This window comes from Amblyomma mixtum, chromosome 8 (assembly GCF_055824585.1).
Source record: "Amblyomma mixtum isolate Tamu chromosome 8, ASM5582458v1, whole genome shotgun sequence".
NCBI lineage: Eukaryota > Metazoa > Arthropoda > Arachnida > Ixodida > Ixodidae > Amblyomma > Amblyomma mixtum.
Window position 1 is genome coordinate 6,714,298 of NC_143019.1, and position 25,593 is coordinate 6,739,890.

A 25,593-nucleotide genomic window follows, 5' to 3' on the forward strand; every position below is an offset into this window, starting at 1 on the left:
CCCGAGCACATCAGTACCCAGATAACTTGCAGACCACGATCTGGTATGATACATCCTCCGGCTCAACTGTTCAGCACCAAACTCGACATCGTTGGCTTGTCTGCCGGAATCGCTGGTAGTAACGCAGACGCTCCGGTGGCCGCATTTGTTGTGTCGTCCTTCGCGGTGGTTGGACCGATGGCCGCTGAGTTATTTAAGCCGGATTGCCCGTTGCCAATGCCTCTTTATGCTGCAACGAGAGCGTCGGTGTTGTCGGTGTAGGCGCAGTGACTGTTGTCTCCAGCCCTTGTGACGAACTGATATTACACCGTTCCTTTGCCAAAAGGTGCCGCCGGTTGCGCCGAAGAGCAGCACCGTTTTCTGTGCGCACATATAAGGCTCGTGGCCGGACCGGTCCAATCACGTTTTCTTTCCGTGCCCAGGACTTTCCATTCAAACGCACCAAGTCGTTGCTGAGGCGAGGTACAGCGCACTCCTTGCGACTTATCCGGCTGCGTGTCTTCACCTGTATCACCGGCATGGGATTGAAGTCCGGCACTGGTGTGCGCAGCCGCCTCCCTTGCAGCAGCTCGCCTGGAGACCGGCCATCTTCGGTGGGACTGGCCCTGTAATTCAACATGTCCATCCAGAAACACTCATTTGCCGCTTTCGAGAGAGAGAGAGAGAGAGAGAGAGACTCTTTAATGAAATGCAGAGAATTTAGCCGGCGTTTAAAAATCGCTGGCATGCTACTCTGCGTAGGAAGGGGAATTTGGGAGAAAAAGACAGTAGAGAGCAGCGTGGAAGAGGTAAAAGAAAAAAAAACGAAGATAAAATGCGGCCATGAAATGGGTACTAAGGATGCAATGGCGAGTTTTGATATAACCTATGGAATGATGGAGCGCATAGTCCGACAAATGGGCTGACGAAGTTCACTGCATGAAGAATGCATGAAGGTAACGTGCAAGTGAATTTAGAGCTTATCTAGATGTCCAATGGCTTGTAAATATGAAAAAAGAAAGTTCATTGCAAGTCTCTGTTGCCTGAAGCAGGCTAAGGGACCTAAAACTTTGTCCATTGTTAGGGGCACTGGGCAGAGCTTCTGCATGCAATGTTCATAGTACGCACGCTCGTTAGCATACGCAGGGCACACAAGTAGGATATGTTCCACAGTTTCTATCGCGGCACAATTGTCACAATGCGGACTGTTCGTTTGTCCAAAACGGTATCGCAAGCGGTTTGTATATGCAGAATTCAGACGAAGTCGGTGATAAAGTGTTTCCAGTTGTCGAGGAATTCTGGGTGAGAGTCTTGATCTAAGATGTGGGTCGATTGAGTGAAGAAATTGGTACTGATGTGTCGGCAAACTCCAAAGCCGATACGTTTCTTCGTAAGCAAAACTTTTAGCCATTTGGGACGCATCCAATTTCGTGAAAAAAGTTCGAATGTATCTCCGATGTTGATGGCCCTTTCGAGCCGCTTCATCTGCTTTTTCATTAGCCAGAATGCCACAGTGAGCAGGTACCCACTGAAATGTTATGCAGTGGCCTGCGGCAATAGCTAAATGATGTATATACCCGATGTCGAGGGAAACTGGCTGGTGATTCGTTTTCTTCAGCAGGTTGGCCAGGATCTGCAGCGATGCTTTTGAATCGGTGAAGATAACCCAACGGCCGGCGGTTCGGCGCAGGATGTAAGAAACACCTTCCTTAATGCCGTGAAGCTCAGCTGTCGTAGAGTATGCCCTCCGCTGCAGCCGGTAAGAAAGGGCATGGTCTGTTGAGGGCACATAAAGGCCACAAGAAGAGGTTTCTTTAGTAGTTGAACCATCGGTGAAGATATGGATGTGCTGCATATATTCCTCCGATAAGTAGGCGAGAGTAGTTTGCAGAAACGCTGCCTGTGGCATGCGGCTCTTTGCATTCACACCTGGAACAGACTTCTTCACCTTTAGAGGAGAGAGTGTCCATGGAGGAAAGGCCAGAGGTAGTAGCTTCTGTGGCTGATTAATAGTAGGAAGGGGCAGGAGCTGTACTGCCTGGCCAAAGCTAGAGTTGCTGTGAGTTAGATGGACGCGGTGTAGGAAGTGCTTCTTCCCTTGCAGGACATGGCGGAGATGGGTACGCATAGTTTCCTGGGCGGCAATCACCTCTAGTGGGAGACATCCTGCCTCCGCTACTGTTCCTGACGCAGAGGAACCTTTTGGGAGGCCAAGACATATTCGCAGGCAGTTGTTCCGTGCGGCATTGAGGGTCTTATTGCTTGATGTAGATAATCTTTGAAGCACTGGTAGACAGTAGCGCAAGGTTCCTTCCACGTAGGCTTTTTCAAGCAGAAGCATTGATCGGCAGTTGCTACCCCACCTTGTTCCCGCCATGAACCTGAACACTTGCGATGCTGCAGTAATCCTCTGGCGGAGTTTTTTGATCTGAGGTGACCATGACAGATTGTAGTCGATTACAACACCCAGGAATCGCTGAGATCGTACATATGGCAGCGATCGTCCGCCTAGGAGCAGCGGATATCGGGTCATCGTTTTTCTTGTAAACGCCATTGCAACACTCTTTTCTGGCGATAGACGAAGACCTCTGGAAGCCAGGTACATCGAAACGTGCAATAGCGCTCTCTGTAGACGTTGCTGGGTGATATAGCGCGAGCATGATGCGGTCCAGATGCAGATATCATCAGCATAAATTGTTATGCGGACCCCTCGCGGAAGGTTTCTTGTTATGTGAATAAGGACAATATTGAACAAGAGAGGGCTGAGCACCGCTCCCTGCTGTACGCCCCTCTCCACTGCGTGAAAGCGAGTTGGACCGTCTGGAGTGGTCATAAAAATTTGCCGTTCTTTTAAATAATGCCCAATCCACTTGTATAGCCTTCCTCCAAGGCCAAGACTGCCAAAGGCTGCGAGAATTGCATGGTGAAAGACAGAGTCAAAGGCGGCCTTGATGTCTAGGAAAACGGCTGTCGGGATGTACCCAGCATGAAGGTACTCCTCAAGTGGTGAGACGAGGGCGATGATATTGTCAGTCGCCGACCTGTTTTGACGGAACCCGTTCATTTCTTGGGGGAACTCATTTCGGCTTTCTAGGAACCAAATTATGCGCTTGGAGATCATGCGCTCCATGAGCTTACCTACGCAGCTCAGTAGGGCAATGGGCCGGAATGATGCGTAGCTTGTTGGCTGCTTACAGGGCTTCAAAACGGGCACAATTTTTGCCAGCTTCCATTCCGTGGGGACCTCACCAGCCATCCAGGAAGAATTGTAATACTCCAGGAGTCGAAGACGGGAGGTGTGGGGTAGCTTAGCAATGGCGTCATAGGTCACCTCATCATGACCCGGAGACGTGTGTCTGTTTGTCTCCGCGATAGCTGTGGATAGTTCTTCCATTGTGAAAGGCAGGTCTAACGCTGGCACTGCCGCCTTTGGGATGCCTGTTTGACCATCTGCAGAGAGTGTCGAATGCCCTGACCCTGTCGACAGTAGCCTGCAGTATTCTTCTGAGACTTCTTTTATAGATTTTTGTTCGTGAAGGGAGAGTGCAGCGAAGGGGTGGAGTTGTTGAAGTGGCGTGCGCATACCTCTAACTATCCGCCAAATGTTGGTTACTGGTTGGCGCACATCCAGCGTAGAACAAAAGTCACGCCACTTTTGCCGACTCAGTTTATCCATGTAGCGTCGAATGTGACGTTGTGCCCGTCGGCATGCACGTAGGTCATCGAGGCTTTTTGTGCGCAGAGCTTTCCTTTCAGCTCGCCTGCGTATAGCACAAAGCCTTTGGAATGTGTCATCATTTGAAGGTAGGTTATCATTTTTAGCTGTAATTTGTGTACTCGCTCTCAGGCAATACGCCATTGTCGATGCTAATTCCTCATTTCGAGTTGCCGCAGTAACTCCTTTGCTTACAGCGTCCTTGTATGCGTCCCAGTCTGTAGATTTTATAAGCAATTTCTTTGGGTTCCTCAGCGCATGGAAAGCCGATATGAGGATTGGGTAATGGTCGCTTCCGCGTGTCTCCAAATCAGTGCACCAGCCAAAGTTGTGGGCGAATGAACTTGTGACAAATGTCACGTCGATGCTGCTGGTAGTCGTCGCGCCTCGGAGGTAGGTGATGCTGCCGTCATTTAATGGCTGAACTGAATGCTTGGAGAGAAGTTTTGCAAGCTTGGCACCTCGGGCACATGTATGTGAGCTGCCCCAAATTTCATTATGAGCATTGAAGTCTCCGCAAATAATATGCGGAGAGGGCGTCTTTGATATCAAATTTTCAAGTCTCAAAGCATCAAATGGCGTGCCTGGCTCAAGATATACTCCAATCAGAGTGTACTGTTGTCCGGCAATAACTGTGACAGCGCACACGTATTCATTGTCGCTGTGAGGCGGGACATCAACCGGCGAGGCCGGGATATCCTTGCGAAAGCCTATCAGCAATCTGCTGACGTTATCTGGTCGTTGTGAATGATGGAAATAGTATCCTTGGAGTCGGAAAGTTTCCTCGACGCGTGATTCACAGATGACTATGAAGGGGAAGCGGTACGCTCGCACGAGCTGTCGGAAATCTGAGAGTTTAGAGCGTAGCCCGCGAGCGTTCCACTGGAAAATGGTGCATGTACGAAAGATTTTGTTGATTGTCAGCTGCGGTGAAGTTCTCGCTGTGGAAGCCATGATTACTGAAGTGTGGTATTACGCCCCTGTGGAGCGTAGGAGACCGACACCAACGGCTCCATTGCAAGGACAGCTTCTACTTCTGGGAGTCCTCCTGACGAGGGGTTTGCACGGATAAGAGCTTTGATGGCTGCAAACAGCATCGGAATCAATAGGCATGTGACATCTTGTTCAGAGCTTCCGGTTTGCTGTCTGCCGCTGATCTTCCTGCCATGTTGTGGCGCCTTAGGCTCAGAGCGAGCGCCGCTGTTTGTCGAGTCTTGTGCAGTGCGTTGCAGCAGCTTTGATGAAGGAGAAGAACCAACAGACTTCGCACGCTTCTTTTTTACCGCATCTGCGTAGGTCTTGTCAGCTGCTCTGCCACGCTGTGTTGACTGCTTCTCGGAAAGAGCTGCCGTAGGCGTGAAAACCACGTCGGGGTTAGGTGGTGGTTCATGGCGCTTAGGGGGTTTCCCTTGTGTTTGCTCTGCCGTGCGAGCAACTGTGGCTGCTTTCTTTTTATAACACCCTCCATAGGAAGCAGGGTGTGGGCCACCGCAGTTAGCGCATTTAGGTTGCGCTCTCGAAGTGCATTCTTTGTGCGAGTGGGGGCCAGCACAGACTTTGCAGCGCACGGGGCCGTTACAGTGTCTTGATATGTGGCCATGCCTCTGACATTTATAGCATTGAGTTGCTGCTCCGACGTATTCAGTTACAGGGTAACTACAGAACCCAAGCGTTACTCGTTTTGGTAGCGGCGCATCTTTTGCGAATTCCAATATAACTGCGCGACGGCGTACCTCTTTGATCTTTCCACCATCCTCAGGAGTGTAGGCTGTTAGCCTCCTCGCTGACAGGACACCTTGGTCGCGTAGATATTCGTGCAGGTCTTCGTCTGTGTAGGTGACAGGTACATCTTGTATTTTGCCATAGCTTGCCATGTAAGAGTATGGGACTCGGGCCTCTACAGCCACTCCAGCCAGCTTAGTTACCGTGAGCAGACGGTTGGCGGCGGGCAGCGTCGATACTGTAACCATCAGGCTCCCATCCTTGTGAATGCGATGGCTGAGGACTTTTTCTTGAGCCGATGCTACAACCGCCGAAGCCACAATGTTGGGGTTGGCTTTCCATAGGCTTCCTCCTTCCTCGGTGGGCCTAAAGACGACAGGAACACCGGTAGCTCTCTTTTTCTTGTACGATACAACTGTGAATGATGCTTGATCCATGTCCTCTGGATGGTCGGTCAGAGGCTCGTTGCTGGCTTGGTCGTCGCGCAGTCTCTTGTTTGCCGGGCCCTGGTCTGTAGCCGCAACTACAGGGGCCGCTGGACCCGCCGCTGCCGTTGCTGCCATCAGTGCAGCATGGAGTTCAGCTGGTGGTGATGTTCCGTGTCGGCGTTGATACGGCGCACAGCGCCGAGGAGGTCGCTTGACGTGCTTTTGCCGGCGGCCAGGGACCCCCAGGTCGTCGCACGCCGAGGACACACTCCAAAAAAACTGGAAAACCTTTGAAGCGAGAAAATAAAGCCGAAAATTACGGACCGGTGTCAGACAGCCGGCCCACTAATCCCGAATTTGCAGTTGTTATGTTCGAGCCATACGATGACCGCCGCTTTCGATTTCATCAGAATCCGCTTCACGATTTGCACACCCTTTTCTGCAAGCCCGTTAGGTTGGGAATATTCCTGGCTAAATTTAACATGCTTGCAATCATAAAGCCGTGCAAAAAGAAAAAACTCGTCAATGCTGAACTGTGGGAAAAATTAACATGCAGAAAACGAAAGTAATGTTCAACAGTCTAGCAAGAGAGCAGCAGTTCGCAATGGGTGGCGTGGTGCTAGAAGTAGTAAGGGATTATGCCTATGTAGGGCAGGTAGTGACAGCTGCTCTGGATCATGAGAGGGAAATAATTAGAAAAATAAGAATGGGGCGGAGAGCATATGGCAGGTTCTCTCAGATCATGGATGGCAGTTTACCCATATCCCCAAGAGAAAAGTTTACAACCGCTGTATCTTACCGGTATTCACCTATGGGGCAGAAACGGGCACGCTAACAAAGAGGGTTCAGCTTAAGCTAAGGACAACGCAGCGAGCTAATAAAGGAAAATTATTGGTGTAACGTTAAGAGATCGGAAGCGGGCGGAGTGGATGAGGGAACAAACGCGGGTTAATGACATCCTATATGAAATCAAGAGGAAGAAGTGGGCTTGGGCAAGGCATGTAATGCGAAGGGAAGATAACCGCTGGTAGCTAATATATCTGTGGCATTCGGTTTGCAGCCTTCGGGCTGCGGCCGTGTATCTGTATTTTTCAGCCAGCGTCCGTTCCGGCGGACGCGGTTGTTGCGACGCGCGTCTTTGCTCTGTCCTCTTATCTTTCAACTCTCTTCTATCTGCACGTGGCAGCGGTGGTGGCTCGGCTTGAGCCAGTTGGCAGGCCCGTGCACTTTCCTTTTCATCCTTCTCTCAGTCGCAACCAACTAACCAACCCTAAGGGTAACTGAGTGGATACCAAGAGAAGGCAAGCATAGCAGGGGGCGGCAGAAAGTTAGGTGGGCGGATAAGATCAAGAAGGTGCCGGGGATACGGTGGCCGCAACTGGCGAAGGGCAGGGTTAATTGGAGAGGCCTTTGCCCTGCAGTGGGCGTAGTCAGGCTGATGATGAATCTCTCGATCACCGAACTGGCTGTCATGTCGGGCAGCAACTTAACACTTCTAACTTTGAAATCACGGTAGCGCAGTCTTCCTCGCTTTCTTCTCGTGTGAACACGAAGTTGTTGAAAACGTCCAAGCCTTCCTCACCCGCAACGCTGAGCAGCAGGGCCGTCTTTGACGCCTCTGATTTTGGTTTGTCATCGCATGCCATGGCTCGAAGAAAAAATTCGTACTTCCGACGAAATAGCTTCCAATTCCGTCCTCCGTCCGTTGTCAAACGCACGGGTTCCGACTGCCTTACTTGCTCCATTGCATCCCACTTCTGGCGCCATGTATCGTCCTTGAGTGGAACGACAAAAGTGAACAGCCAGGTTGTCAAGAAACAGTGAACGCCCTGATCTATTGATCGGAGTTATTTATACCCGAAGGTGGAAAGGGGTCAGTGCACGCAGATGGCATGGGAAAAGCACGTGGCAATGCATAGCACCCAGATGATTTGCAGGCCACGATTTACGATCTGATATGATACAAGGAGTGCTCCAGCTGGTGCTGTGACGGTAAGCTAAATTAAGTCCATAGCGGGTAATCTCAATGTAACGGCTTTTCGTGTAATGTGATCTTTCTGACGGTGTCAGTCCGACTATATCAAGTCGACGAGGGCTGCGTCACCGCCGGAAGCGGTCTTGCTGGAGCCAGGGTGAAAAAAAAAAATGCCCGTGGACCTATTTACGTATTACATTTACCTATTATTATTAACCAATTTACATGGTTAGCAATGCGATAGCATTAAAAGCTGGTGGCGTGTTTACTGAAAGTGACGTAACTTCTGGCTGGGGACGTCACTTCTGTCCAGTGGAAATGTTCCCGTCTTGTGAAGTCAGTTTCCTCCAGCGAATAGGAATGCTGCTGTAGAAGCAGCACTGGTCTCGCGCAGCACCGGTGGCAGCGGCCGTCCATGAAGACAACACCTAGCAGCATCCTGCCTGGGCTCCCTCCTCGCGCTGGACCCTCGCGTATGTTCCTGCTGGCTCAAGGCAGCGCATTGAACCGCGACACTACTGCCACTAAATCAGTCCATGTTTTCCTCATCACGGCCTCATACTTGTTGACGCGACTCTCCCCTATGGTGACGTCAGTTCCTTCCAGCCAATTGGAATGCTGCCGTCTGGTGAAGTCGGTTCCCTCCAGCCAATGGGAATGCTCCCGTCTGGTGACGCCACTTCCCTCCAGCCAATGGAAACGCTATGGTCTTGTGAAGTCACTTCTCTGCAGCCAGTGAGAATCTTCATCATCATCAACCTTAATACGCCTACTGCAGGGCAAAGGCCTCTCCAATGTCAGTGGAAATGCTCCCGTCTTGTCACGTCGGTTCCCTGTAGCCAATGGAAATGCTCCCTTCTGACGACTTCACTTACCTCCAGCCAATGGGCATGATCCCGTCTTGTGACGTCACCTCCTTCCAGCCAATAGCAATGTTCCGGTCAGGTGATTTCAGTTCGATCTCAAAATAGGAGAATTTTTTTACCAGCGAAGCATTTTAAAACTCGCGGGCGATCATACGATGTGACGCTGAAAATGGGCGTTCGCAGTATTGTTTGTACATTTCATTTTTACATTGCCGCCTTCACATTGCGTCTTTGAACTTGACTTCGCCTCCGTTTTCGTTCCGCTTCTGCGTGAGCTTCTGGTGGGTGAAGGTTTTTCTGACCGCTCACCCACCGGCGGATGTTGGTGAGCTCCATTTACTTTTAACGCTAACGCTCCTGTTTTGTAGAAAATCCGGCTTCGTCGTTGGTGTCCTCGTCGGCACCACTTTTTCGCCCAGGCCCACGCCGTTGGGTGGGTGGGTGGCGCTTCTGGAAGGTGGCGATTTCTCACCCCGAGGCTTCAGCCCACCACCGTTTCGCAGGGAATGTCGCAAAGCAGTGGCGTCCCTTCCGGCCGAAGAGTTCTTCATAAACGTCTTCATGGACAACATACATACAGTATTTCTCAAAAATATGCAGCCCATCACCGCGAAGCGGCTGCTTGAGCCGATGGTGGCGCCCGTCTCCCACGCGCACTTGGCACCTGGGTATGGAGCGTGAGGGTGAAAGACTTCCGCGCTCTTGGGCGGGCGAGGAAGTCTGAGTCGCGCTGGCTGGACGACAGTAAGTGCGGCGTTCGCGTTATTTCTTCGTTCGCAGCGCCTGTGCGGGGGCGCTTGCATTGGTGCACAGTGGAGACTGACCTTCGGGCCGCGCTTCCAAGCGGGCGCGCGCGGTGCGAGTGGCGAATCTGTTCCGGGCGCTCAAAGATAAGCCGTGGCTTCGACCTCGTGCTAGTGCCGACTATGCCTGAAGAAACTACGAAGATCGAGAATATTCCACGCGTGCTTCGCCAGCGAAAAAAACGAACCAGGGTTCAAGCCCACTTAGCAAATGTCAGCCGTCCATGCGCTGCACTCGATTTCTTTCAGGCTCCTTTTCTGTGGTTTGCGTCAGTTGTCGTGAACTTTTCATATCTTAGCTTCCCGCAGTAATCCTTTCCAACTTACTCTGGTGCTTTAGAAGAACTTCTTGTTGGGCAAGTTGGTGCATTGCTTGAAGGAACCTAGTTGCGCTATAAAAAAGACAAACACAGGAAAAAGCCAAGAGACAGACAGAGCGCATTGCACTCTGGTGCATGCCCATGTGCACTGCACGCAATACAATCAGTTACTGCCGGCAGCCCGCTGAAACCAATGAGTGCGAAACTCCTTATTTTCACATATCGAATAAACAGTGGCCACACTCCGTTAACGTAGTTGGGAACTCTCGTGCCATTTTTGCCGCGAAGATGAATGAGAACCTTGGAAGGAAAAGCGTGGGCGTAAGGCACAAGCGGAGACTGGTTGCCACGGGAACCGCCTGGAAGGCAGTTACTCCGGAAGAAGGGGGAGAAGGATGGTTACCGTAGAAGGAGAGAGGGGATGAATTTAGCACGGTCCTGCTGCTAAACCAACACCCTCTTGTCAAAATTCTTCAGAGGGTGTTGGCTAAACGCGCCGCCTGAGGAGAAGGTCACTGGTGACGCCGAGCGCCTATATAGCGGCGGACTGGACAGGACCGCTAGTCGAACAGGGAGTATGCGTAATAAACATAAAAGAGCGCTCTGGAGCAATACAGATATATGAAGTCACTCTCGTATTCTCTACCTCAACATATCGTAAAATATACCATCGTGCGAGTTTTCTTCTCCGTCTCTCTCCTAATGTAGTTTTTGCATTTGGAGGCTGCTTACTTAGAATCTCGGGGCGCGTAATTCACGCTAATGAGATATTTGCGAATACAGGACCTATCTGCCCAACGAACGTTGTGGAAAGCGGGCGCTCAGAGTGCACACGCAGTATTGTCGCCTCTGCATGCAGAACAGCGCCGATAACAAGAGGCGATGATTGTAAGTTTACAGCTTCGTGACTATTGCGCAGAATACGGTATACAGCCGCGTTTGGGCCGTGCGTGTAAATGCTGTTCCCCCCAAAATGGCACCCGGGCAAGTGAAAGAAAGCAGGCATACAGCGCTGACATTGTGTATGATTTTCCTCGTCAAGCACATTCCGCACGGAGCAACAAACAACGCACTCTTCATAATATGATGAAGATGCCATATTTCCTGAGTTCCTTCATCAGCGAGCGGAAAACAGGGCCAGATGAGAGCCTCCTCTCACCTACGGCCGTGGGTCCCACGAGCGAAGCACCGATTCGAACCGTCAGCCAAACCGTGATTATGGTCCAACGACAAATCCCACCACTATACGCATATGCCTTCGCTTTAATTCTAAGTGAGAACAACTTGAGGTGACGCGACCTTCGGCAATAAAGGGATCTACCAGTCTGGTAAATTTATTGGAAGCAGTTCTGGCTGGACGTCGCACATAATCCATAATTTCAATGGGCTCTCTCCGTAAAGGGTCCCCCAGACCAACGCGGAATCGTTTTAAAACAAGGGTGGCCGCACAAACAGTATACACATGCATAATCTCGCCTACACTGTATATCGCTAAAAATGAGTAGAAAAATTACGCTTTCTTGCAAGAACAGCACCCCGTTAAAATCCCGAAAAAAAAAGTGCGGCCTCCACGCACGTGTCTACACACGCTTTACTCAAGGTTTGGTGCTGCTGGCAGTAATGTTCTTTCTCTTTTTTTTTTTTTTTTTTTTGGGGGGGGGGTTAACATATTCCAATGCTCTGCCGCAATTCATTTCCGCAAGAAGAGCGGAAAAATATATGCGCATAGCTGGCTCCTAACCTTCGTTGCACTGTTTAAGGAAAGTGATCTTCACTCTAGAAAATAGTAGTTCGACCGCTAGAGGTCTGCCAAAGGTCGAAATGGATATTTTTCAACCTTCCTGCCACTGTTCTCGTGATAGTATGGTAACGCTACGGAATCCCCAGTCAAGCGGACTAGCAGTTTCGGCGACAGCCAAGCATGCTCTGTTGCCGTCTTTCCAATCGCGACGGAAAGGTTACGTGGCACTGGTATGCTCCCGTCTGCTAAAAAGCAAAGCAGTCGAGCGCGACTGAACGTGAGCTTCAAACCGAGATAAAACAGTGCAGTCTTAAAACTAAAAAACACGAAAACAAAAGAGTCGCTGCGGCCTCAGCTGCAGCACGCGCTATCAACTCTGCTATCAGGCCTCCCGCTTGTTCCCGCCCGGCGGACGAGAATTAGCGAGACTAGGCCTAAGCCTACCTGGCCGAGACAAGGCGGCGGTTCGCCGTTACAGCGGTGTTCGGATGTCATTTCGTTAATTACTTGTGACGTAGTTCGAAACTGGCATTAATTATTGGACTAATGCGCCCTTTATGCATCTCGTCGTAATGTGACCCCAGCCCCTGTTTGTCATTTCTGTCAAGTTATGGCTTGAAAAATTCTGAAGCTCCAGCTACCACCGGCGCCTGACAACGTCGTGTTCGTGTGAGCTGTTCGCCTGACCGTCGCCATTCACGGTGGATATTCTGTTCTGCGGCGGAAGAAAGAACTCTTGCCAACGTGCCAGTGCCGGCTTGTCTTCGAAGTGCGGTGTTGTTGGCGTGATATCTTCAATGTGTGAACACGATCGGTTTGCGTGAACTAAGCCTTCCCCAAAGCTTCAACCTCAGCAGCAAGAGTGGTAAGTGCGATGGCATCTGGTCAGTTCTGTAATTGGCATTGCTGAATACGCGAGTCTTGCAACAATCGAGAATTTTATTAGCGTAGAAAGTGCTTTTAGTGCTCACGCGAAGAACCCGTAACGACCTATATTTACTCCGTGAGATTTGTTGCCCAAATCGCAGAAGCACTGGTGAAAGAAAGTGACAAATACAGTCATATGCCGCTGAGGGTGGTCGCGTGGCTGTGGCCGATGTAGAAGTGAAACTCAGGCCTTGATGCGATCACGGCTCGCCTCTTCTAGAAAGCACGGATGGAAGTAAGCGCCGTAGTTCTTCACTCAGCGAGTACTGCAGGTTTTCAATTTAGAAGCACTGTTCTTGCCGGTGTTAACACCGGGAAGGTTAAAGGGACACTGAGGAGAGCACTATTAATATATTTTTTATAGCAAAATCCGATAGTTCGGCATGTCATGGCTTTGTTGCCACTTGGCCGGCAGCGAAAAATGCATTTATTTCTAAGAAATTTGGATTCGAAGTTGAAAAGGTTTTTCCCGCCGCTGTGATTCAAACTTGGGATTCGGCTATGACGACAGAGGACTAAGTGACGTGAAACATGACGTGACATGACGTGATGCAGACTCCGTGATTTCTGGCGGCCAGCAGTGCGGCCTAAAGTCCCTAGATCAGCTTTTTTTAGAAAAGCTCATAAAGGGACTTTAGTGCGGCCTAGCAGCAGCCGAAAAGAAAGCTACCGCCGGCCGCACGTTGAAGGCATCTATCGGCTATTGCGGCCGTCGCTACAGTCGCTTCGCTTACGTTTGCACCGGCGTTTTGCGAGCGTTACGATGGATCTCGTTCTCGAAGTCGTCAACGAAGTTCTCGCAAATAGACACCTTTAGCATACCGTGTACCTTGATACCGCTAGCGGAATACCGGGAGCCCGCCTAACGCCGGCGAGCAGGCGCTGATTGGTCCCGATGCTTCAGGCGAGCGCGTAGCTGCCCGGCACGTGGCGCCATCTGGCGACGTCAAGGAGATTTGCGCATGCATTGGCTGCGCCTCAGTGATTTGTGCTTCTCGTGTCCTAGCGTTGCTAGAACCATTGGTTCTAGCAACACTGTTTTGTTATATGACGTCATGACGCTTGTACTTGCGAGTTTGGCCTGTGGCGGCGATACCTGTATTTTGGTTCTTGCTCTTTTCTACGTTACAAGAGCTTTGTTGTCAGTATGAGTGGCGTTTTTGTAATCAGGAGCTGGTATTCTGTCGATACAAGCCAACTTCAATTTCTCCTGAGTGTCCCTTTAAGGATGTTTCAAGCGAATGAGTGGCGCGACGCCGCGAAAACTTTCGTACTTCTCGGAACATCGTCACATTGGCCCCTGTAGCTGTCGCGGCCGCTCGAAACACGTTTTTCTGCTTCGGGGACAGAAATCGCAAGCGTTTTCGCTTGCATGCATGTGAAACAGGCTTTAACTGTGTGAAGAAGTCATTTTGTTATCCGGTACTGAGGGAGAAAAGATTGTGTTTTCGAAAGCCATTTTCATCCACATCGAAGAAGCCTTCAATTTTAAGTTCAACCACCGGCGCTCGCTTGAGTCGCATCTGCATGCGTTCTGTTACTCACTCTTGCATATCGCTCGCAATAGCGCGCATATGTTGAGAAGCAGGGTCTTTGTTTCGCCGAGACTTGAGCGTACTGATGTTACTGCTGACTACCTGCCTAAATCTGATGTTTCATTCTAAGTGCACGCCACTGAGCACGCATCGCAATTATCATCCAATAATTAGTATGCGCATGCAGAGAGCCTTCGCGACGTTGTCCCAGTTAAGTCCTTGTCGTGAAATTTCCAAGAGTTTGGCGATTGCACACATGACCGTATCCTATGTCGCGCAAGGTGGCATTGAATCGTTGCGTTAGAAAAGATTTTTGGACTCGTAATTTTTTTTTATTCCTTTTGAGTTCGGTCGCCTCAAGAAGCAGAACTGCATTCATGCATGTTATCGTAGATGCGATGGACTGCCAACGCTGTTGGGAATCATAAGATTACAGAGAAGCTTAGTGGCGTTTATCTTCACCCTCGGCATTCCTATTCATCGCTGCCAACGTGCGGCCTTTGCGTTGTCATTCTGCCACGTCTTTCATGCACCCGCCAGAAGAAACCAGGAGGCTGGCAAGGTATCGCAGTTCTTCGCAGGTGATTACGCTTTTTTCGGGACTGTTCGCGAAGGTGTAGAGCCTTTGTCAAAAATGCACACCCCAACGGGTTTGCTTCCTTGCCACGCAGTATGGATCGCTCGTGCAATCCAAATCTTTCTTGGGCAAGGAGGAATCTCGCCTTCGTCTACCCGAATTTCTGGTTTTCCTGGAATGCCAGGGGGTCCACTACTCGGCTTAGAAGCGCACCTTTCCTGCTGGATATTCATCGGCGTCGGCTGTACAGTATAACGAAACATGAGGGTTCGCTGTCGTTTAGGCCAAACTGCACCAAATTTTTTCTGCTTTCATGTTCACTTAAGCTCTTCAGTAAAAATGGCGCTGCAGGATAGTGCGGACCGTGGGGTGATGGTCCAGCGTCTAGCTAAGCTCCCGCGTATTGGTCAGTCTTCCTGCGATATTGAACCGCGTTAGAGTACTTTAGATTAGGCCTCGAGCAATCATCTTCGGACTGTGTACAACATTGTGTTCGGCGCGTGCATTCGGCGTCGCGACCATGCAGTGGCATGCGCTTGGTTGGTTCGCTTTTCGGGAAAGGAAATGGCGCAGTGCTTTTCTCACATCTCGGTGGACACCCGAACCGTGCCGTAAGGTATGCGGGTCGTATGCAGTCCAAGTGAACGGACTTAAGGATGTTTCAGGCCGCTCTGAATGGGCCACAAGCAGCTCCGGCGGATACTGCCGCTCGCTTGCGCCGAGGATAGAGGGCGAGAAATCGATGCCGCTCGCCCTCGGGTGGTCAGCGGTAACCAGTGAACACCAGTGTTGTCGGTAACGCGTTACAAGTAACGGCGTTACCGGTAACGCGTTACTTTTTTCGGTAACTTAGTAACGTACTCGTTGCCATTTCGGACCTGTAACGGGCAACGTACTTCCGTTAACATTTTTCGGTAACGTGACGTGTCACGTTACTAGTTACTTTTTATTTCAATTGTTCCCCTCCGCCTCTTTTTCAAAAAAAAATGCCGAAAATGATGGTGCAAATAAACAAAATCTACCGGTGCTCTCGACGACCCTTGTTGCGGCTCGCATGCATGCCAGAAAACACCTGCTCTTGACGACGCACTCAACTAAAAAAGAAAGCACGAACACGCAGTCACCCACTTGTATTCACCCCCAAACCACCCACACACACAACTCTCTAAAGAGTGGACGCATTCCAAGCCACCAATGAACCATTTGGAGAAATCTTTAAGTGAGTTTCTGCGTACGCTTATTTTTCAACCAAAATGTATCGTTCCCAGGCGACACTCTCGCATTCTTGGTGGAAGCAGTTCCCTCTTGTGAGCAAACTCATGAATGTCGCCAGTTCACTTCAAGTTGGCCCCAAGAGAGCCATAGAAAGAGTACAATGATACAGCACAGAAAAGGGGATTGCAGTCAACCATTTGTTTCTATCTGCAACTGCGGCTAAGTTTTGCGAGCGAAGCTGACCTTGAACACCTTGACGCAAACACTCAGCATTTTTGCAATAATTATGCAGGTTCAAGTAAAAAAAATTGTTTATGTGCGCAAATATATTTTTCTGAACTATGACATTTAAGCATTTCGTTATTGCTACACAATTTCCGCGTAATTACGTAAGCAGAAGCACACCAGAATTACTGTAAATTTGTTCAGTTCAGCTATGTTTTCTTTGTGAAGTTGGAATTATATGAAGTATGAGCTTTATAAAATTGTTATCTTGAGTTCTTACAGTGAGGAACCACTGATTAAAATTTATGGCCATGGAGTAACGGCAAAGTAACGTGCGATCCTTTTTTCGGTAACGTTAACGGAAATGCGTTACCTTTTTTTGTAGGTAACGTAGGGCGGTAACGCGTTCTTTTTTTGTTAGTGTAACGAGTAACGCATTTAGTTACTTTTTTTCGGTAACGCCTACAACACTGGTGAACACCTATAGTGCGGCGTTCGCTTTGCCCGCTGCGTCCATGTCTTGCGCCCACCGCGCTACGGCGCTTTGCGCGAGTGAACACAGTGGCCAGGGCGATGCTGCCCGGCGCTGTAATGATTTCTAGCGGCCGTGAACATCCACGTAGCCGCTGCAGCACAGATCATCGGAGCGCTATTTCATTACCTTCTCATTTTTGCATTCCGGGCTCATTCACATGGCTCGTCTACTTTTATACACTTTTTTGTTTTTCAAAAGAACGGAAAGGAAAAATTTAACGTCCATTGCCTCGCTAACAGGGACGCGTTCATCACCTCGCATCTCGTGGCCGTGGCCTTTACGCGATTCCGACTTAGCGGTTAATGTTAAGGGTGATAACTTTCACGTTACCGTGCACCCTAATGAGGACAGTATCCACTTGTGCCTCGACAGTGTGTACATTGAAGTTGGCACTAAAGGCATGAGACAGCATTGTCGACGTCATCAAAAGAGGCCGATGCTGTGGCGCCATATGCTCTGTGTCGCTCCGCTCCCGCGTAACATGGACATGACTTCACATAAAGGCAGACTACAAGCCCGTGTTCGCACGCTTGAGAGGCAATATGGATCTAAACAGGGCGTCTACTACGCAGACATCACAGGGCCGTCGGCCGCGGGATTCTGCACGGCTGTCGTAGTCCCCCGGGGAGTGAATGTCGATGGCCTATCGTTTAGGGCCCCGAATTCAACGCGAGCGGAGGAAATAGCAATAGCTCTCGCTGCCACCGATCCGAAATCAAGAACGGTTAGCACAGACATTTGCCGGGCCTGTGAAAGCTACCTTGCAGTGGAAATATCACCTCTTGCCTCCCAAATTGTAAGACGGGCTCTCGCCGATCCAACTCGTTCAAATGTAATCTGGGCTCCTGGCCACCAGGGTCTACGAGGCATTGAGGCCGCTGATGCGGCCGCCCGAGCGATCACACACCGGGCTCCTCATTCTAGCTCTCCTGGCTGAGTAGCTCATAAACCGCTTCTGCGGTCCCGCGAAATCTTAATTCATTACTGCGACAGCCACCGTCTCTACCCAACACCTGCCAAGGGGCTGAGCAAAGCGGAGGAGCGAACTCCACGGCACCTGCAGTGCAGACAGGAACTCTTCTCTGTTCTGCCATCGCCAAACACTTTGATCCGTACATAGATGGGCGCTGCCCGCACTGTGGGGAGATATACGATAGCTTTGACATGGTGTGGCCATGTGCTCAGAATCCTCACCTTCCCCCACACCCACCTGAGAGGCATGGGAGACTGCCCTGCGTTTAGACTTGTCAAACTGCTCAGAGTGGAAAGCCTAACACACTATGCTATGGCGTCGTACACTTTTTTGCTAAGGATCCGTCGGATAAGGTGTGTGAGATCTCGGCAGTCTTTTATAACAAAAGCTTAACGGCGCTGGAGCCTCGAGAGGAGTAGCAGGCGGTTAGCAACGGCGTGCCTAGACAACGGATATGCGTCTGGAAACAGGTGGTCGCAGCGCCGAGCTCCGCGCTTGGCCGCGGAGTAGCGCCGCAGGATCGCTAGTCTTATTGCATCTAGGCGTGTACTAGTTACTGTGGTTGACCATGATGACGTCATAGTATAGTAATGACAATACATTGGAGTAAACAATGTCCACATGTAATGCATCATTGTAAAGATGAAGTTTTGCCTAATTAACATTAATTATACAATTTAATTGCAACAATTAATGAGTTGATATGTTTCTATAGCAGTGGATAACTACAAGTGCTAAACACGATGTGACCTTCTGCTTGACTTTGAAAATTTTAGCAAAATGTAAGAATAACAATGGGTGAATGGATGACGTCATATACCCTATAACAGAGTGCAAGTCACGTGACCTAGCATAACGTCACTCTGCGCGTTGAAAAGGTGCCTACCGGGACTGATCTCGCCGCAGACGGCGCTGACGTGGAAGGGAACGAAGACGCAGCCTCTTCGACGAGCTCCCGTGCTGGTAGTTGTCCGGAACGTTCTCAGCGTTACTGACGCCAAGCCGCTTCTAGTTACTCGATACACTAGAGCTTTCACTCTCTAACTAGGTTGAGCAGTAGTTAAACCACAGCTAATTTACTTTTTTCACTCCCACCTTCCCCTACGGCGTGGTTGAGGTGTCCATCGAGGCGTGAAACAATGACCGCGGCTTTCACTTCCTGATAACCAGTCATTAGCCTGGAGCTGCATAGGCATGATGCCAATCGCGGTCACTGAATTTCCGTTCGCAGCGCAGTAGCCCTGGCTTCAACTGTCTTGCGTTCTCATCCTGTGAAGTTCATTGCTCGAGTATCGTTTCATAAGAAGTAGTTCGAAGAAGTGCATTTGGGCGCTGCATCAACCGCACCGTATGGTTTGTTTTCCGTGACCCCAGGTGGTCGAAATTTCCGGAGCCCTCCACTACGGCGTCTCTCATAGCCTTAGTCGCTTTGGGACCTCAAACCCCATAAACCGTTGTTGTTAATGTTTCGTGCTCCTTCAGTCATGTGGCTCACGCACTGTGCGGTACGAATAGGAAAACTTTTTTGAAATTGTACATGGTTGCAGTTTGTATTGTCGTAATCGTGTATTAGGAGTCCGAGTATTCTACACGCTGTCACCTTTGGCACCTGTCTGCCGAATAGGGTGAGTTGTAACAGGGCGGTGGTTTTGTTTTGGTATTGCATTCGATTCATCAGGAGGAATTCCGACTATTCTGCTGACGGTTTGAATCCGGTTACGTGGAAGTGATCCACTGTGGTGTGTATGCTTTCCTGGAGGGTCGTTTCAACGTCCCCTGGACATCCGGATTCGTTCCACAAGGTAACGGCGTAGAATGTGGGATGACGGTTTCAGATCGTGGATAGAGCTCTCAGGCATATATTAATGAGGGTTGGAGATATAATGGATCCTTGAGGTGGTCCACGGGTAATGTTGACTGGGGAGGAGAGAGAGACGGCGCTGCCTTGAAAAGGGCTACCCTACCTTTGAGAAAAGTGCGTATGTAATTGTACATGTTGGGGCCGCATCGTGTGTCTTGAACGGACTTGAGTATGAGATCATGTGTAACATTATCGAGGGTCTTTTTTTATGTCTGTTGCGAAAAGTGCCTGTGTCTGTGCTGTCTTTGGCTGCAGAAGCGTGCTTTGTAGTATGAGAAATACGTCCTGCGTGCCAGCATTATAGCGGTATGAGCTTGTGCGGAAAATGTTTCGTGTTTCCTAGGTGTTCTCCTTGCCTCTTTTGCGACTGAGAAATGTACGCCATGTTTTCGCAGCTAAAGTTTTCATTTGGGAGAAGGCGTTCAAGCATGCTCTGGCGTGTTTCGTTGCGTTCGTTGGCTGAGTCAAGTTTCTTTGCAGTGTCAGTCAGGCGGTGAAGTCTTTTCAGTCTTTTCAAAGCACGTTAACGGGATCTCTGTTTTGTTCATATCAGATTCTAGCATTGACGGTATGTGTTGGATATGTTGTTGATATTGTGGAGCTGCGTAAATGGTAGTAGTAGTGTGTGGTTGTAACATCGAAGAAGGAGTGCTTGGCTTACCAGTCGGCGTAGCTGTGTCAGTTTTTCTAGATGCTAGGCTGCGCACAGGGCCTTTACTCGAGGCACATCTTTGCAGGATGTCAGCAGCATTTGCCGATGCCATTGGCTACGACAGTGGTGCGTTAGGCTGCTTGTCCTGTGCTTCTGAGACTGCGGCGTTTTCGCTGTTTGCGATGGCTATTCTAGATGGTAATCGGGTGGCGTTGCGTTGCTGGGTGTGCTGCAATAAAGTGGAGTCTGGTGCTGGTTGCGCATTTTGATGCGTTGTATATAGATTTATTCAGTCTGCTTATGGTTTTTATGGATCGTTGGCTCTATGATCTCCGGGGCAGTGCAGGCAGAGGAGAAAGTACTGGGTCTTCAGAGTGGCCGAGTTAGATAAGTGAGACGTCACGAGAAAGAATATCGTTCAGGCGTGCTACCGGCATCATCATCATCATCAGCCTGACTACGCCCACTTCAGGACAAATGCCTCTGCTATGTCTCTACAGTTAACCCTGTCCTTTGCCAGCTGCGGCCACCGTATCCCCGCTAACTTATTTATCTGATCCGCCCACCTAACTTACTGCGTCCACTGCTACGCTTGCCGTCTCTTAGAATCCGCTCCGTTACCTTTAAGGACCAGCGATTATCTTCCATTTGCGTAACATGCCCTGCCCAAGCCCATTTCTTCCTCTCGATTTCGACTAGGATGTTATTAACCCGCATTTATCCCCTCACCCTCTTTGCCCACTTCCGGCCTCTTAACGTTACACTATAATTATTCTTTCCGTAGCTCACTGCGTTGTCATTAACTTGAACTGAACCCTTTTCGCTAGCCTCCGCGTTTCTGCCGCGTAGGTGAGTGCCGGTAAGATACAAGTGTTGTATACTTTTCTTTTGAGGGATATTTGTAAACTGCCATTCATGACCACAGAGAACCTGCCATATGCGCTCTGTCCCATTCTTATTCTTCTAGTTATTTCCCTCTCACGATCCCGATCTGCGGTTACTACCTGCCCTAAGTAGACGTATTCCCTTACTACTTCCAGCACCTCGCCACCAATTTCAAACCGCTGTTCCCTTACTAGAGTGTTGAACATTCCTTTGGCTTTCTCGTTGTAATTTTTAGACCCAATTCGGGATACCGGCATGGATGTGGAAAAAAACAGAGGTGCCCAAATCTATATCTTCCCAATCGGAAGTTGAGGATAGCTTTGAATAGTTCGTACAAAGCAGGTTTTGAGACAGAAATGAGCTAGGCGAGCCTGAAGGCAGTCAGGAAGATGCGCCAACGGCAGAGGACAATCATCCAGCTTATATAATCGACATAATCTAACATAATCAAGTTAATAAGGGAGTAATTACTCATTGACGTCCACCCGAGCGCAGCCGTACGGCTACAAAGGAAAGCTATACAGCTTTCTCAGAAACTTCGTAGTTAAAGAAAAATTCGTCCTGGTCCGGGGTACGAACCCAGGACCACCGCTACACCGGAGCAGTCGCTCTACCAATTGAGCTAACCAGGACGGCAAGCTTGGACCTCTATGAGTAATTACTCCCTTATTACAAATCTACTCCACCTTGGGGGATTCTCCGAAACATTTGGTCATAATCAAGTTAAATTTGAGTAACTTCGTTCTGTTTCATTACCCTTACAAATTACTTCCTCGGTATTTTATGCTGCCGCTTCCAATCGCTTTTACGAGTGAAAGTTCCCATCTAGTTGTTCATCTTGCCTCATTCATACATTATTTTGTTTGTTTGTTGTTCTTTAACGTGCACGGGGCTTTAGCATCTCGCTCCCATCACCGCAACGCCACCTTGAGTCTCAAGGTGATGGTGCTTGGTGCCACCACGGACCCTTAGCCCCCTTATACGGAAGCTGTCATCCGCACCGTGGCGATAGTTTTTAAGGTGAATGTTAGAAACCATGAACGGCGGCGGTTGGAGCCATGGTCAAGTTCCGGCCGACGGGCTCCCCGTCTGTTTACGAGTCAGGGGCTCCGGGACCTTTCTGTAAATAAGAATGGGCAACACAGGCGACATTTCAGGAACCGTCAGCATACCTATATCGCATGAGTTCCTCTTCCTCCAAAAAGCCTGATGAATTCCTGAAAAGCAACTGCACCGTAGAAGGCTCCACTAGAAATCGACCGCACTGTGACTACTTTCCTCGTTTCCTGATATTTTTTAATTATTTATTGCAAGTACCTACAGCGCCCATGAGGCATTATGGGGGGATATTACTACATACAATAACACATGCACAGAAGATATTGGGAAAGATGTCAGCAAGGATAACACAGCATACTAAGAGAAGACTAAAGGAGTTCACAAGTAGTATGAATGGTAACACATCGGCAAAGCGCTGGTAAACGCATGAGACCTGGAAGAAATACATCAGGTTATCATTTCAACAGCACTTTGGAAACCAGGTGAACAAACCACATCAATCGGAAGCTTATTCCAGTCCAGAATTGGGGTAGGAAAAACGAATACTTAAATACATTAATGCGGCATTGATAACTCTTCATCTTTTTCGTGTTGTCTAGTCTCTCTGAAATGTAATACGGCTGCTTTAGTGTTTTTATCAATACCGGTGCAATCATTGTAAATGCGGTTATTCTCACTCCCTAGTAGATAACGACAAAGTTCCTGCAGTGTCTGTTTTTGTTATTGCTAGAACCCTTGAGAGAATGATAGGAAAAAATTACAAAGCAAAAACACTTTCATCCGATGACCTTCTGGTTGAAGTTTCGCAGGAAGATCACTCTGACATCCTCTCAAGCAAAACCCCTCAAACGGAATCTAAACACTGTACAAGGTGGTATATCAGAATGCGGTCTGATCTCCTGAAATGCTTCAAGGTGCGATTGCCCTTCGCCGCATCACTATGAGGCGAAACGAGGAAGAGGCGTCCGATATCGCCTTAACGGTGCCGTCTACCAGATACTGTGAAATCGGAATCATCCACTTTAAAATCTGTCCCTATATCCCAAACCCGAGAAGATTTTTCAACTACGAAGAGTACGGACACGGATCCAAAACATGCCGTGGAAATCTCATCAATGCGAAGAGCGGTGCCCATGAGCGCCTGACTGATAACTGCAGTGCCGGTCAAGCAGAATGTCCCAACTGTCACAGGACACACGCTGCGCATTCACGAACACGTCAGGCGTTCCAGAAAGAGAAAAAAAAAGTAATCCAGATAAAGGTTACAGAAAAGAACGTTTTCTGAAGCCCGGACGAAGCTCTAGCTTCTCCCCGGAAGATCCTACGCTGACGCAGCGTGCAGAGGCGGGCGCCGTCTGGGCACGCAATACACCATCGCCAACATTCCCTGTCCCAGAGGTCAACTTTTCACAGAGCTCTGAGAAAATACAGGCACGCGAGAGAGAGTCTCTCCCTCTTGACGAATCCACATCTGCTTCCGCGTCTCCAGTGGAGGTAATACCAGGCTTCTCAGCGTCGGAGACGCTGAAGGAGTCCCCCAAATAGAGGCGGATTTTCCAAGACCGTCTCAAACCGAAGACATCTGTCAATTTAGCAGGATAATAAATGCGGCTATATGTGAATAACTCCGGCTAGTTTTCGCGTCCTCGCTTACAACTATGGCTGTCGAAAGCATTATGCACTGGAACTGCCGAGGGCTACAAAGAAGCTGGTTGGCATCGAAATACTCGCGCAGTATCAACCAAACATAGTTTGCCTACGGTAAACTCAACGAAACTTTCTGGAGAAATATGTAGTGTACCGGAAGGACTGGCAAGGAAGTACCTCCTCATCAGGTGTCGTTGCTGTTGTTTTTCAGAATTCAATTGCCTCTCAGATTTAGAGGCAGTGGCAATACGAGCACTAACATGTAGTAGAGTAATAACCGTATGTTGCCTATACATACCACCACATCATCAACTTTCCATTGACTAACTTGAAAAACTCATTTACCAGCTTCCGGAGCCGTTCCTGTTGGTCGCGATATTCACGCACACCACCCATTGTGGGGAGGTATTAGAACCGATTCTCGAGTTGCGCTAGTCGAAAAATTCATATTGTTATCTGGGTCATGCATATTCTATAGAAGAGAACCAACATGCTTTAATGCAGCACACAGCTAACGCGCTGCGATAGACCTTGCTATTGGCAGCTACTGTGAGGGCTGTTGTAGATAATCTCTATAGAAGTGACTTCTTTCCCATATCTCTAAAATGCACATAAAATATAAACCCGAAGGTAAATAATCCTAGTAAGTTTAAAGAACGGATTGCTGATCGAAAGGTGCCCCATTGTCATCTTCATCAATTTCATAACTAGGTATAGATGAATTTCAATTCTTGGTCGCACTGCGTATTATAGGCGCTGCACAGAAATCCATCTCAAAGACACCAGTTGAAATACAAAGCAAACGTAGAGCAGGGCAGAATGCACACTGCAGAAGAGCTCGTGAGAACGAAAATAATTCGTTGTAAAAGTTTCGCTATAATTCTACGGTTGGCAACTTGAACTTTAAGCGAGCTAAAGCAAATGCAAGCGTACTCGATGTATCCAAGCGGGAAAGTTAGCAGTCGTTTCTCTCCTGTGTAAATTCTTACGCAGATACGCATAAAGTGTACTGTACACTAAAAGCACTTCGAGGGCATAGTGCACGTACATTACCTCTTGTTATCACTGCTGGCGGTACATTTCGGCACCAAGCAGATGCACTAGGCAAACACTTCTAGCTCAGTGCATTATGCAGAAAAAATCAGAGGGCACTTTGGCTCACTAAAGTGCTGCAAGGCGAAAGCGTTTCCTGGCCACTGTTTGTTTTAGAGCGCAGCTCTTTGGCGTCCGTTCCTGGGTTTCGCGTCGTCGTCGTCGTCGGCGTCGGCCTCGTAACCAGCTCCGCCCCCAATGTCACGCTTTTCAATTGGTCGAAATGCTCGTGACGTCACAGTGCGCGAATTTCAAATGGGGCCAATTGTACTTTGGCTAGTAACCATGCAACCAATCAAAGGGATCGTATAGTGATGCTGCAACTAAGTTGGACTGAGTTTAGTTAATTGCTTAATTAATCAATTAGCCTAATTAATATAGAGGAGAATGAAGAGGTCAGAAGAAAAGCAGCGTCCGCGGAGAAGACGCTGCTGAAAAAAAACAGATAAGTACGAAGCCGCGCTCCCTCCACCACCACGCACTTCCCCACTCAGTAAGACGTTGCTCGTTTCATATACGTTGTGTCGAACATCCTAGACAGTTCCAACAATTGACAGGTTAATGACAGAACACGATGGATAGAAATACAATAATGTAAATATGAAATAGCCTAATTAACCTTTCTAGTTAGACCGCATAAATCAATAAAACCGAGAACGAAATTGGTCGAGTTGGGGAATCGAACCAGGGTCTCCGGAGTGCGATACGAGCACGCTAGCCACTCCGTAATGCTAGCTGAATGGTTTGGAATGAACAAAGGCGCGTCTAGCTAATACGGCGTCTTCGTTCACTCCCATCTTCCCCCTTTCCCTTACGGCGAGGTGCAGGTGTCCACCCAGATATGCGAGAGAGATACATTTC

At 49.1% G+C, this 25,593-nt stretch overlaps 1 pseudogene; it reads right to left on the minus strand.

Moving 5' to 3' along the window:
- Positions 1 to 70: 70 nt before the first annotated feature.
- LOC149331219 (uncharacterized) lies at positions 71 to 7,589 on the minus strand (annotated as a pseudogene).
- Between the last annotated feature and the right edge of the window lie 18,004 nt (positions 7,590 to 25,593).